This window comes from Stenella coeruleoalba (assembly GCF_951394435.1).
Source record: "Stenella coeruleoalba genome assembly, chromosome: 2".
NCBI classification, from domain to species: Eukaryota; Metazoa; Chordata; class Mammalia; order Artiodactyla; family Delphinidae; genus Stenella; species Stenella coeruleoalba.
This window is the reverse complement of record NC_137147.1, coordinates 92,724,614-92,738,663: the sequence shown is the minus strand read 5'-3', so window position 1 is coordinate 92,738,663 and position 14,050 is coordinate 92,724,614. Positions and strand designations below refer to the sequence as shown.

The 14,050-nt window shown below is 36.5% G+C and overlaps 1 protein-coding gene and 1 pseudogene across 4 annotated transcripts in view; one reads left to right on the top strand and one right to left on the bottom strand.

The window, feature by feature from the left end:
- Positions 1 to 14,050, top strand: part of USP50 (ubiquitin specific peptidase 50) — a gene marked incomplete at its 5' end in the record, with an annotated part of 30,513 nt that overhangs the window by 9,489 nt on the left and 6,974 nt on the right. The gene's annotated exons all lie outside the window — the stretch shown is intronic.
- On the bottom strand, positions 8,130 to 9,114 carry LOC307181784 (acyl-coenzyme A thioesterase 9, mitochondrial-like; annotated as a pseudogene). The gene has a single exon. The product of its transcript is annotated as an acyl-coenzyme A thioesterase 9, mitochondrial-like (transcript).

Genomic DNA, 14,050 nt, shown 5'->3' with positions numbered 1-14,050 from the left:
ATCATCTAGAACTTCCCACAACATCAACCACCCCAAGCAACAGGACATTTTCTGGGTTTCTGTTCTGGATCACAGTGTTAAAGATCTGCTTCAGAACATTCAGATTTCAGTTGAACCTGGAGGTCCAGTTGTGTCCAATGTCAGATGGGCGGGGCTCCCACTGGAGCCCAGTATGATTCACCAGAGCCCTCCAGTGTACTGAAGTCTAATTTCCCTTTTGGGCTTATCACTGAATTAATATAAAATGTTGATCCCACTGGTCTTTCTCTTTAACATCTCTCAGAACCATACTTCAAAAAAAATCCTTCTTTACTTTTTCCTTTTTACTTCAAACCTTCACATTCTCCTTTCTAATTTATCCTGCCCTTAAATATGATTTTCCTTGTCTCACTCGCCAATTTGGAAATCTAGAGTGACATCCTCTTCCCTATCATAATAAACTCTAATGTGAATTCCAAAATGATATGCCCCCCCCATATTTTACTGTTTTAACATCTCATTATAAGTGTTTCTGCTTCAAAAAGAAATCCAAAAGCAGAATTTATAAAAAATTACGTGGTAATTATCTACAGTTAGATAAAAAGAGTCACCCAAGCTTCCTATAAATTCTTAATCCTTTTAGTGTTTAAATTATTTGTTAATTGAAGGGTAAAAATTGGTTTTGAAAGAGAAATATATCTAGGATTTGCTGCAAATTGATGATTGATCAGAAACAAGAACTAAGCATCTTAGAAACTACGATGTATGGTCATAGGGAAAGGCCAGCCATAGCTCGGTTACTCAAGGTGTCGTCCCCAGGAGACACCTGTTAGAAATAAGGAATCTCAGGTTCCACCCCACATTTACTGACTAGAAACTTGCATTTTATCAAGATCCCCATGTGATTTGAATGCATATGGAAGTTTGAGCAGTACTCAGACCAGAAGAGAAGGATTACCTCCACACCACCCTTAACAGAGATTTATCCAGCTTTTGAATAAGCCCTTAAAGAGCTTCCTGCTTTATAAGGAAGGCTCTTTATCTGCCAGATTTGTTTGATTTATTTTACAAACATATAGTGCTTGCTATGTACCAAGCACTCTTCCAAGCACTTTATGAATAATCAATCATTTAATCCTTATGTAGCCCTGTGAAGTGTAGGCACTATTATTATCCCCATCTTACAGAATGGGAAACAGGAACAGAGGTTAAATAATCTGCTCCAATCTACTGCCTACAAAGGGCAGAGCCAGGACCTGAAGCCAGGCAGGCTGGCTCCAAACAGTCCTGCTCGCACTGCCATGTTACGCTGCCTCTGACTGTTAACTTGTCTCTCTGTATGGGGCACAAATCTACCTTCGTCCTTGTAACTCCTTCCATTTGTCCTAATTCTGTCCTCTGAGGTAGTAATAGTAATATGTGCGTGGCTTTTTGGTTAACAAATGCTTGTACATATGTGTTAGTTAAACAGAACACATTCTTCTTTCTTATACATGATGACCGTTCAAATATTAGAAAATAGTGATCATACACCAACAATGTTTACCTCCTTCAACCCATTTCAGATGATTGGTTTCTAGAAAAACTTTTTAAAATTATGAAATATTTCAGGCACAGAAAACAGAATACAGTAAGTGTGCACACAGATGTTAAGAATAGAATATTGTAGAAAAAATCAAGCCCCTGTGTATCTTTAACAACCCCACTCCCCCCCTTCTCTGTCCTGAATTTGGAGGGAATTATACCCATGCATTCTTTCGTATGTGTCTATACTATACTTTCATACTTTTATCACACATGTGTGATATAGTGTGTTTTGCGTGTTTTATAAATCTAGTATCATTAACTGTACATATCCTTCTGTAACTTTTTTCCTCAGCATTATTTTTATGATATTAATCCATACTGATATATTAGCTTTAGTGTGTACATTTACTGCATTTACTAATTCGTTGTGTCTATTTATTTATCATTTCTCCTGTTGCTGGACAGTTAGGTTGTTTCCAGCATTCTGCTCCTACAACTTTGTATAATGCATTGTCATGTGCTAACACATGAAACTATATATACGTGTGTGTGTGTGTTCTCCCAGATCACATTTTGAAGATAACTGACCTGAATCTCTCCTTTAATCTGTTAACATAAAACACTTAATTTCTTTTTTCTTTGCTAAAAATGTTTTCACATTTTTTATATCTATTTTCACAGTCGAGAAACTAACATGTAACTTTCTCATACTGTTCTTTTCTGTTTTTGTCTTGAGGATCAGCCTGTTTCTAGCCTCATAAAATAAGCTGGCCATTCTTTTCTATTCTTTGGCACAGTCTGCAGAAGATAAAAATAACTTGTTTTTTGAAAGGCTGGTAGAATTAAACAAAAAACCTATCTGGTCCTGAAATTTTTATTCTTGGTGGGTGGATTTTAAAATATTTGCTCAATTTGCTTTAGCCAGGATGAGACTATTTCAGGAGTTTCTGTTTCTTCATTTTTGAAAAAATAAACTTTTTATTGAGATAAAACATACATATAGAAGAATGCAAGCCATGAATGTAAAACTCAATAAATTTTCGTAAAGGTAACCTGCCCATGTAATCAGAAAACAGTTCAAGTAGAATATTACCAGCACCCTAACTGCCCTTGTGCCCCCTTCTAGTCCAGGAGACCACTGGCTGCTGACAGAATAGGTTTTGCCAGCTCTTGTGCTTTATAGAAATGGAATCATACTGTGTGTACTCTTTTGTGCCTGGCTTCTTTTACTCAAAATTATGCAACATTCATTCATATTGTTGCATGTATTGTAGTTTGTTCCTTCTCATTGCTGTATAGTATTACACTGTGTGAAAATACCACAAATTGCTCTACCCAAAGATCATGAAGACACTTACCTATTCTATCTTATAAAAGCTTTGTTTTACTTTAGCATGGTTTAAAAAATTATATTGAAAACTTCCAACTTTTTACATTTTCAAATTTATTGGCAGAAAATTGCTCACATTATACTCTTGACATTTTAATATCTCTATTGAATTCTCAGTTCTCCCTTTGTTTATTGTTAATATTATCTGTGTCTAATCTGTTTTTTCTTGGTCAGTCTTGCCAAAGTTTATCTATTTTGTTATCTGAAAGAACAAGCTTGTGGTTTTGTTGATTCTTTATTCCGTTGTGTTCTATTTCATTAATTTCTGGTCTTTATTTCCCTTCTTATACTTTCTTTGAGTTTCCATCAACATGTTATTTAGAGGTGCATTTGAAAAATTCCAACCATAATTTTATTTAGTCATCTTTTTGTTACTAATTTCTAACTTAACTGCATTCTTATCAGAAAATATGGTCCAAATGTTATCTATTCTTGGTACGTGTTGATACTCACTTTGTGTCATAGTTTTGTGTGTGCTTGAAAAGAATTTTTAAATTAGGTTCAGGGTTCCATATGTCCATTAAATATAATGCATTAATTGTGTTGTTTGAATATATACTCTTAATAAGTTTTAGTTTGCTTTAACAAGATTAATAACTGAAAGATATATGATAAAAAAAGACTGTGATTTTGCCAAAATTTTCCAGTAATTGTCATAATTTGAAGCTATGTGTGCAATTTTATATCTTTGTAGTGAATTATTCCTTTTATCATGGTAGGGGAATCTTTTATACTTAGCCATACCTTTTCACTTAAAGTCTTGTCTAGTTTGATATTGAAAAAACTATTCCAGCTTTCTTTTGGATGATATTATTTGTTCTTTTTCTGTCCTTTTCTTTCTTTTCTTTTGTTTTCTTCCAGTTTTATTGAGATATAATTGACATACAGCACTGTATAAGATGTACAGCATAATTATTTAATCATGAAATTATCACAGTAAGTTTAATGAACATCCATCATCTCATTTAAATACAAAATTAAAGAAATAGAAGAAAAGTTTTCCTTGTGATGACAACTCCTAGGATTTATTCATAACAACTTTCATATATGACATACAACAGTGTTAATTATATTTATGTTGTACATTTCATCCCTGGTACTTATTTATCTTATAACTGGAAGTTTGTACCTTTTGACCACCTTTCTCCAATTCCTCCTTCACCCACCCCCCCGCCTCTGGTAACTACAAATCTGGTTTCTTTTTCTATGAGTTTGTTTGTTTGTTTTTCAAGTATAATTGACTTAAAACAATATGTTAGTTCTTGTCACACAACAGAGTGATTTGATAGTTCTATACATTTCAAAATGATTACAGTAAGTCTAGTTATGCTATATCACTACACAAAGATATTATATAGTTATTGACTATATTCCCCTTGTGACTCATTTGTTTGCAACTGAACAAATTTCATCCTTGTGACTCATTTGTTTGCAACTGAAAGTTTGTACCTCTTAATTTCCCTCACGTCTATTTTTCCTTCGCCTATGCCTCTCTCTTCTGGAAACTACTTGTTTCCTCTCTGTAGCTATAACTCTGTTTCTGTTTTGTTTGTTCATTTGTTTTATTTTTCATATTCCACATATAAGTGAAATTGTGTAGTATTTGTCTTTCGCGGGCTGACTTATTTCACTTAGCATACTACCCGCTAGGTCCAACCATGTTGTCACAAATGCCAAGATTTCATTCTTTTTTTTTTTATGGCTGACTAGTATTCGATTGTGTATATATGCCACACATCTTCTCTATCCATTAATCTATTGATGGGCACTTGGGTTGCTTCCATATCTTGGCTATTATAAATAATGCTGCAATGAACATAAGGGTGTATGTATTTTTTCAAATTAGTGTTTTGGTTTTCTTTGGATATATGCCCAGGAGTGGAATTGCTGGATCATATGGTAGTTCTATTTTTAATTTTTGGAGGAATTTTCATAGTGTTTTCCATAGTGGCTGCACCAACTTACATTTCCACCAACAGTGTACTAGGGTTCCCTTTTCTTCACATTCTCACCAACACTTTATTTTTTTTAATAATAGCCATTCTAACAGGTGTGAAGTGATGTCTCATTGTGGTTTTGATGTCCATTTCTCTGATGACTAGTGATATTGAGCATTTTTTCATGTACCTGTTGGCCATCTGTGTGTCTTCCTTGGAAAAAATTCGATTCAGCTCCTCTGCCCATTTTTTATTTTATTTTATTTTATTTTTATTTATTTATTTTTTGCGGTATGCGGGCCTCTCACTGTTGTGGCCTCTCCCGTTGTGGAGCACAGGCTCCAACACGCAGGCTCAGTGGCCATGGCTCACAGGCCCAGCCACTCTGCAGCATGTGGGATCTTCCCAGACCAGGGCACGAACCCGTGTCCCCTGCATCGGCAGGCGGACTCTCAACCACTGCGCCACCAGGGAAGCCCCTGCCCATTTTTTAATAGGGTTTTTGTTTTTTGGATGTTGAGTTGTATGGGTTACTTATTATTTTGGATATTAACCCCTTATCTGCAAATATCTTCTCTCATTTAGTAGGCAGCCTTTTTGTTTTGTTGATAGCTTGCTTCACCGTCCAAAAGCTTTTTAGTTTGATGTAGTCCCATTTGTTTATTTTTGCTTTTGTTTCCCTTGCCTGAGGAGATATATGCAAAAAAAATATTACTAAGACCAATGTCAAAGAGCATACTGCCTATGTTTTCTTCTAGAAGTTTTCTGGTTTCAGAAACTTAACATCTTTAATCCATTTGAATTCATTCTTGCGCATGTTGTGAGAGAGTAATCTAGTCTGATTTTTTTGCATGTAGCTATCCACTTTTCCAACACCATTTCTCTAAGAGGCTGTCTTTTCCCCATTGTGTATTCTTGTCTCCTTGTCATAGATTAATTGACCATGTAAATGTGGGTTCATTTCTGGGCTCTCTATTCTGTTCCACTGATCCATGTGTCTGTTTTTGTGTTAATTTCTCTTTCTGATAGTTTGTTGTTAGTGTACAGAAATGCAGTAGGTTCTGTATATTAATTTTGTATCCTGCAACTTTACCGAATTCATTGATGAGTTCTAGTAGTTCTTTGATGGGATCTTAGGATTTTCTTTTTTTAATGCTATTTATTTTATTTATTAAAAAATTTTTATTGGAGTAAGTTGATTGTTATGTTAGTTTCTGCTGTACAGCAAAGTGAATCAGTTATACATATATATATATAGACCCTTTTTTTAAGCTTCTTTGCCCATATAGGTCATTACAGAGTATTGAGTAGAGTTCCCTGTGCTATACATACAGTAGGTCCTTATTAGTTATCTATTTTATATATAGTAGTGTGTATATGTCAATCCCAAACTCCCAATTTATGCCCCTCTCCTTACCCCCCGGTAACCATAAGTTTGTTTTCTACATCTGTAATTCTATTTTTTTTGTAGATAAGTTCATTTGTACCCTTTTTTTAGTTTCCACATATAAGCGATATCATATGATATTTGTCTTTCTGTCTGACTTTACTTATTATGACAATCTCTAGGTCCATCCATGCTGCTGCAAATGGCATTATTTCATTCTTTTTTATGACTGAGTAATATTCCATTGTATATGTGTACCACATCTTTATCCATTCCTCTGTTGATGGACATTTAAGTTGCTTCCACGTCCTGGTTATTGTAAATAGTGCTGCAATGAGCAATGGGGTGCATGTGTCTTTTCAAATTATGGCTTTCTCCAGATATATGCCCAGGAATGGGATTGCTGGATCATACAGTAGCTTTATTTTTAGTTTTTAAAGGAACCTCCATACTGTTCTCCATAGTGGCTGTACCAATTAACATTCCTACCAACAGTGTATGAGGGTTCCCTTTTCTCCACATCCTCTCCACCATTTATTGTTTGTAGATATTTTGATGATGGCCATCTGACCAGTGTGAGGTGATACCTCATTGTAGTTTTGATTTCTCTAATAGTGATTTTGAGCATCTTTCTCATGTGCTTTTAGGCCATATGTATGTCTTCTTTGGAGAAATGTGTATTTAGATCTTACACCCATTTATTGTTCAGTTGTTTCTTTTTTTGATATTGAGCTGCATGAGCTGTTAGTATATTTTGGAGATTAATTCCTTGTCAGTTGCTACGTTTGCAAATATTTTCTCCCATTCTGAGGGTTGTCTTTTTGTTTTGTTTATGGTTTCCTTTGCTGTTCAAAAGATTTTAATGTTATGTAGGTCCCATTTGTTTATTTTTGTTTTTATTTGTATTACTCTAGGAGGTGTATCAAAAAAGATCTTCCTGCAATTTATGTCAAAGAGTGTTCTTCCTATGTTTTGCTCTAAGAGTTTGATGGTGTCTGATCTTACATTTAGGTCTTTAATCCATTTTGAGTTTATTTTTGTGTGTGGTGTTAAGGAGCATTCTAATTTCATTCTTTTACATGTAGCTGTCCAATTTTCCCAGCACCACTTATTGAAGAGACTGTCTTTTCTCCAGTGTACTTTGTTGCCTCCTTTGTCATAGATTAGGTAACCATAGGTGCATGGGTTTATCTCTGGACTTTCTATCCTGGACTTTCTCTGGACTTTCTATCCTGTTCCACTGATCCATATTTCTGTTTTTGTGTCAGTACCAACTGTTTTGATGAATTCACCTGTGAAGCCATCTAGTCCTGGACTTTTGTTTGATGGAAGATTTTTAATCACAGTTTCAATTTCAGTACTTGTCATTGGTCTGTTCATATTTTCTATTCCTTGCTGGTTCAGTCTTGAAAGGTTGTCCTTTCTAAGAATTTGTCCATTTCTCCTAGGCTGTCCATTTTATTGGTGTATAGTTGCTTGTAGTAGTCTCTTATGATCCTTTGTACTTCTTTTTTTTTTTTTTTTGGCTGTGAAAAGTCTTAGTTGTGGCACTTGGGATCTTAGTTGCTGCACGTGGGATCTTTAGTTGTGGCATGCGGGATCTTTTAGTTGTGGCATGCAGGCTCATAGCTGCACCACGAGGGCTTCTTATTTGCGGCATTCAGACATCTTAGTTGCAGCACGCGGACTCTTAGTTGTGGCATGCATGCGGGATCTAATTCCCAGACCAGGGATCAAACCCAGGCCCCCTGCATTGGGAGCATGGAGTCTTACCCACTGAACCACCAGGTAAGTCCCATGATCCTTTGTATTTCTGTGGTGTCAGTTGTAACTTCTTTTTCATTTGTGATTTTATTGATTTGGGCCCTCTCTCTTTTTTTCCTTGATGACTCTCTCTAAAGGTTTCTCCATCCATACTGCATTAGGAGGCAAAACCCAACTTCAAAAACTTACAGTCTTTGGATCCAGCATGTTAAGAAACATCTCATATATGGTTGTCCTCTCCTCAGCAGTGGGAGCCATTTTCAGTAATGACATGGAGCTGAAGGTGACCCTTCTCCCCTTGTTCAATTCTCCTTGTCTAAAGAGCTCTTCTTCCTCTGGGCTTTCAAGGGTGAGTGGATTTACAAATGCCCACCCTTTGTTTTCAGAATCACGGGCCACCATTACAAATGTCACATCCAAAACGGGAAAATTCACTGTGGTGTAACTGGAACATACGCATCCTCACTTCCATGGACGTCTTCCCAACCCTACTAACATGGCCACTGAACTTGATGTCCTGTTCTGGGCGTAATTAAGCTCTTCTTACACATATCAATCCTGTCCACCAGGGCTGTAACTATTGATAAAGGAGACATCTTAGCTGAATGATTTTTGTTGTGCATGTAGCAAATAAGTACTCCTAAGCTGTCAAGATCCTCAAGAATCCTGCCAAACCTTACAGTGTTTTGAACAGTCAAATATTTCTCTTGTAATTCAGGCTGACTGCCCAAAGGTAAGAGAACTTCAATGTAACTGTCTTTCATTCTCCTTAGGTGGCAGTCCTTTCTGTGACTTAGCCAAAAAAACTATTAAGTAATTTTCTTTCCTCCATTGCTTTCACGTGGTCTCTCCAGTTTGTGGATGCTCCTACTATCTCCTGCAACTTATCTGGAATTTCATGAATGTGGAAGCCTCTCTGTTTCTTGGGATTCTGAGATCCTTGAGTCAGTTCTCTGATGGGAGCAAGGAGCCCTTTACTCAGCGTACAAAGCTGCAGCACTGCCCGCCTCATCACGCTTGCCTGCCGCCACACACATGACCACAGACCTGGGCTCTGCGTGCCGGTCGGTGGAGGGAAGTTGAGGCAATGGATGGCAGGAGAGGGAGAAGGATAGCAGGCACCAGACTGGACCTTGCTCACCAGGACCGCACCCTTGCAGTGTGGCCACGGGAGGGGGCAGGGGCAGGCTAGATTTACCAGAATCTTTACCAACCTTCTTGCAAACTAATCTCTCTTATATATTACTTTTTCATTTGTATTCAATTTTATTTATTTGTGTAGGACATATTTCAGTAGACTTTTCAACAAAGGTCTCTGATCCTGAAGTCTCCCAAGTCTTTGACTGAAAAAGTCTTTAGTTTACTTTGATTCTTGAATAATTTAACTAGAGACCAAATTCTAGATGACTTTCTTTTATCATTTTGAAACAATTTTATTATTTCTGTTTATAAGGCTGCCATGGAGTTCTACCATCATTTTATTCTTTTGTAGGTAATCTTTTTTTCTTGTTGCTTTAAAAACTTTTCTCTTTGTATTTGTTGTCTTGCAGTATTATTTTTATTTATTCTTGTTTCACTGTATTTCCTAAATTTGAAGATTCATGCCTTTCATTAATCATTTCTAGTCATTATCACTTTCAATACTGTTTTGCTCCTATATTCTCTAGAACTTCTACAAGGCATATACTGAATGTTCTCATTCAACTTTATTTATTTATTTATGTATTTATTTATGGCTGCATTGGGTCTTTGTTGCTGTGCGCAGGCTTTCTCTAGTTGCGGCGAGTGGGGGATACTCTTTGTTGCGCTGTGTAGGCTTCTCATTGTGGTGGCTTCTCTTGTTGTGGAGCACAGGCTCTAGGCATGCAGGCTTCAGTAGTTGTGGCTTGTGGGCTCTGGAGTGCAGGCTTAGTAGCTGTGGCACACGGGCTTAGTTGCTCTGCAGCATGTGGGATCTTCCCGGACCAGGGCTTGAACCCGTGTCACCTGCACTGCCAGGCGGATTCTTAACCACTGTGCCACCAGGGAAGTCTCTCATTCAGCGTCTCGTTGCTACTACACTCAGGGTAATTTCCTGTTTTGTTTCTATAGTTTATTGATTCTCTCTTCAATTCTATGTACTATTTACTCACTACATTAAATTTTTAATTTCAAGTATTTATCATTTCTGAAAGTTCTTTTTAGGTTTTCAGTTTGCTTCCTTTTCTTAAATCTCTATATACTCTCTGTATAGTCTCTATTACCTAAAGTCCTTGGAGTTCTTTTTTTTCTTATTTATTTATTTATTTTTTACATCTTTATTGGAGTATAATTGCTTTACAATGGTGTGTTAGTTTCTGCTTTATAACAAAGTGAATCAGTTATGCATATACGTATGTTCCCATATCTCTTCCCTCTTGCATCTCCCTCCCTCCCACCCTCCCTATCCCACCCCTCTAGGTGGTCACAAAGCACCGAGCTGATCTCCCTGTGCTATGCAGCTACTTCCCACTAGCTATCTATTTTATGTTTGGTAGTGTATATATGTCCATGCCACTCTCTCGCTTTGTCACAGCTTACCCTTCCCCCTCCCCATATCTTCAAGTACATTCTCTAGTAGGTCTGTGTCTTTATTCCTGTCTTACCCCAAGGTTCTTCATGACAATTTTTTTCTTAAATTCCATATATATGTGTTAGCATACAGTATTTGTATTTCTCTTTCTGACTTACTTCACTCTGTATGACAGACTCTAGGCCCATCCACCTCATTACAAATAGCTCAATTTCGTTTCTTTTTATGGCTGAGTAATATTTCATTGTATATATGTGCCACATCTTCTTTATCCATTCATCCGATGATGGACATGTAGGTTGTTTCCATCTCTGGGCTATTGCAAATAGAGCTGCAATGAACATTTTGGTACATGACTCTTTGAATTATGGTTTTCTCAGGGTATATGCCCAGTAGTGGGATTTCTGGGTCATATGGTAGTTCTATTTGTAGTTTTTTAAGGAACCTCCATACTGTTCTCCATAGTGGCTTTACCAATTCACATTCCCGCCAGCAGTGCAGGAATGTTCCCTTTTCTCCACACCTTCTCCAGCATTTATTGTTTCTAGATTTTTTGATGATGGCCATTTTGACTGCTGTGAGATGATATCTCATTGTAGTTTTGATTTGCATTTCTCTAATGATTAATCATGTTGAGCATTCTTTCATGTGTTTGTTGGCAGTCTGTATATCTTTTTTGTAGAAATATCTATTTAGAAATATCTTCTGCCCATTTTTGGATTGGGTTTTTTTTTATTATTGAGCTGCATGAGCTGCTTATAAATTTTGGAGATTAATCCTTTGTCAGTTGCTTCATTTGCAAATATTTTTTCCCATTCTGAGGGTTGTCTTTTGGTCTTGTTTATGGTTTCCTTTGCTGTGCAAAAGCTTTGAAGTTTCATTAGGTCCCTTTTGTTTATTTTTGTTTTTATTTCCATTTCTCTAGGAGGTGGGTCAAAAAGGATCTTGCTGTGATTTATGTCAGTGTTCTGCCAATGTTTTCCTCTAAGAGTTTGATGGTTTCTGGCCTTACATTTTAGGTCTTTAATCCATTTTGAGCTTATTTTTGTGTATGGTGTGAGGGAGTGATCTAATCTCATACTTTTACATGTACCTGTCCAGCTTTCCCAGCACCACTTATTGAAGAGGCTGTCCTTTCTCCACTGTACATTCCTGCCTCCTTTATCAAAGATAAGGTGACCATATGTACGTGGGTTTATCTCTGGGCTTTCTTTCCTGTTCCATTGATCTATCTTTCCGTTTTTATGGCAGTACCATACTGTCTTGATTACTGTAGCTTTGTAGTATAGTCTGAAGTAAGGGAGCCTGATTCCTCCAGCTCTGTTTTTCGTTCTTAATATTGCTTTGGCTATTCGGGGTCTTTTGTGTTTCCATACAAATTATGAAATTTTTTGTTCTAGTTCTGTGAAAAATGCCAGTGGTAGTTTGATTCGGATTGCATTGGATCTGTAGATTGCTTTGGGTACTAGAGTCGTTTTCACAATGTTGATTCTTCCAATCCAAGAACATGGTATATCTCTCCATCTATTTGTATCATCTTTAATTTCTTTCATCAGTGTCTTATAATTTTCTGCATACAGGTCTTTTGTCTCCTTAGGTAGGCTTATTCCTAGCTATTTTATTCTTTTTGTTGCAATGGTAAATGGGAGTGTTTTCTTGATTTCACTTTCAGATTTTTCATCATTAGTGTATAGGAATGCCAGAGATTTCTGTGCATTAATTTTGTATCCTGCTACTTTACCAAATTCATTGATTAGATCTAGTAGTTTTCTGGTAGCATCTTTAGGATTTCCTATGTATAGTATCATGTCATCTGCAAACAGTGACAGCTTTACTTCTTCTTTTGCAATTTGGATTCCTTTTATTTCTTTTTCATGTCTGATTGCTGTGTCTAAAACTTCCAAAACTATGTTGAATAAGAGTGGTAAGAGTGGGCAACCTTGTCTTGTTCCTGATATTAGTGGAAATGCTTTCAGTTTTTCACCATTGAGGATTATGTTGGCTGTGGGTTTGTTATATATGGCCTTTATTATGTTGAGGAAAGTTCCCTCTATGCCTACTTTCTGCAGGGTTTTTATCATAAATGGGTGTTGAATTTTGTTGAAAGCTTTCTCTGCATCTATTGAGATGATCATATGGATTTCTTCCTTCAGTTTGTTAATATGCTGTATCACGTTGATTATGATTTGTGTATACTGAAGAATCCTTGCATTCCTGGAATAAACCACACTTGATTATGGTGTGTGATTCTTTTAATGTGCTGTTGGATTCTGTTTGCTAGTATTTTGTTGAGGATTTTTGCATCTATGTTCATCAGTGATATTGGCCTGTAGTTTGCTTTCTTTGTGACATCCTTGTCTGGTTTTGGTATCAGGGTGATGGTGGCCTCGTACAATGAGTTTGTGAGTGTTCCTCCCTCTGATATACTTTGGAAGAGTTTGAGAAGGATAGGTGTTAGCTCTTCTCTAAATGTTTGATAGAATTCACCTTTGAAGCCATCTGGTCCTGGACTTTTGTTTGTTGGAAGATTTTTAATCACAGTTTCAATTTCAGTGCTTGTGATTGGTCTGTTCATATTTTCTATTTCTTCCTGATTCGGTCGTGGCAGGTTTTGCATTTCTAAAAATTTGTCCATTTCTTCCAGGTTGTCCATTTTATTGGCATAGAGTTGCTTGTAGTAATCTCTCATGATCCTTTGTATTTCTGCAGTGTCAGTTGTTACTTCTTTTTCATTTCTAATTCTATTGATTTGAGTCTTCTCCCTTCTTGATGAGTCTGGCTAATGGTTTATCAATTTTGTTTATCTTCTCAATGAACCAGCTTTTAGTTTTATTGATCTTTGCTATCATTTCCTTCATTTATTTTTCATTTATTTCGGATCTGATTTTTATGATTACTTTCCTTCTGCTAACTTTGGGGTTTTTTCATTCTTCTTTCTCTAATTGCTTTAGGTGCAAGGTTAGGATGTTTATTTGATATGTTTCCTGTTTCTTAAGGTAGGATTGTATTGCTATAAACTTCCCTCTTAGAACTGCTTTTGCTGCATCCCATAGGTTTTGGGTCGTCGTGTCTCCATTGTCATTTGTTTCTAGGTATTTTTTTATTTCCTCTTTGATTTCTTCAGTGATCACTTCGTTATTAAGTAGTGTATTGTTTAGCCTCCATGTGTTTGTATTTTTTACAGAATTTTTCCTGTAATTGATATCTAGTCTCATAGCGTTGTGTTCGGAAAAGATACTTGATACAATTTCAATGTCCTTAAATTTACCAAGGCATGATTTGTGACCCAAGATATGATCTATCCTGGAGAATGTTCCATGAGCACTTGAGAAAAATGTGTATTCTGTTGTTTTTGGATGGAATGTCCTATAAATATCAATTAAGTCCATCTTGTTTAATGTATCATTTAAAGCTGTGTTTCCTTATTTATTTTCATTTCGGATGATCTGTCCATTGGTGACAGTGGGGTGTTAAAGTCCCCTACTATGATGTGTTACTGTCGATTTCCCCTTTTA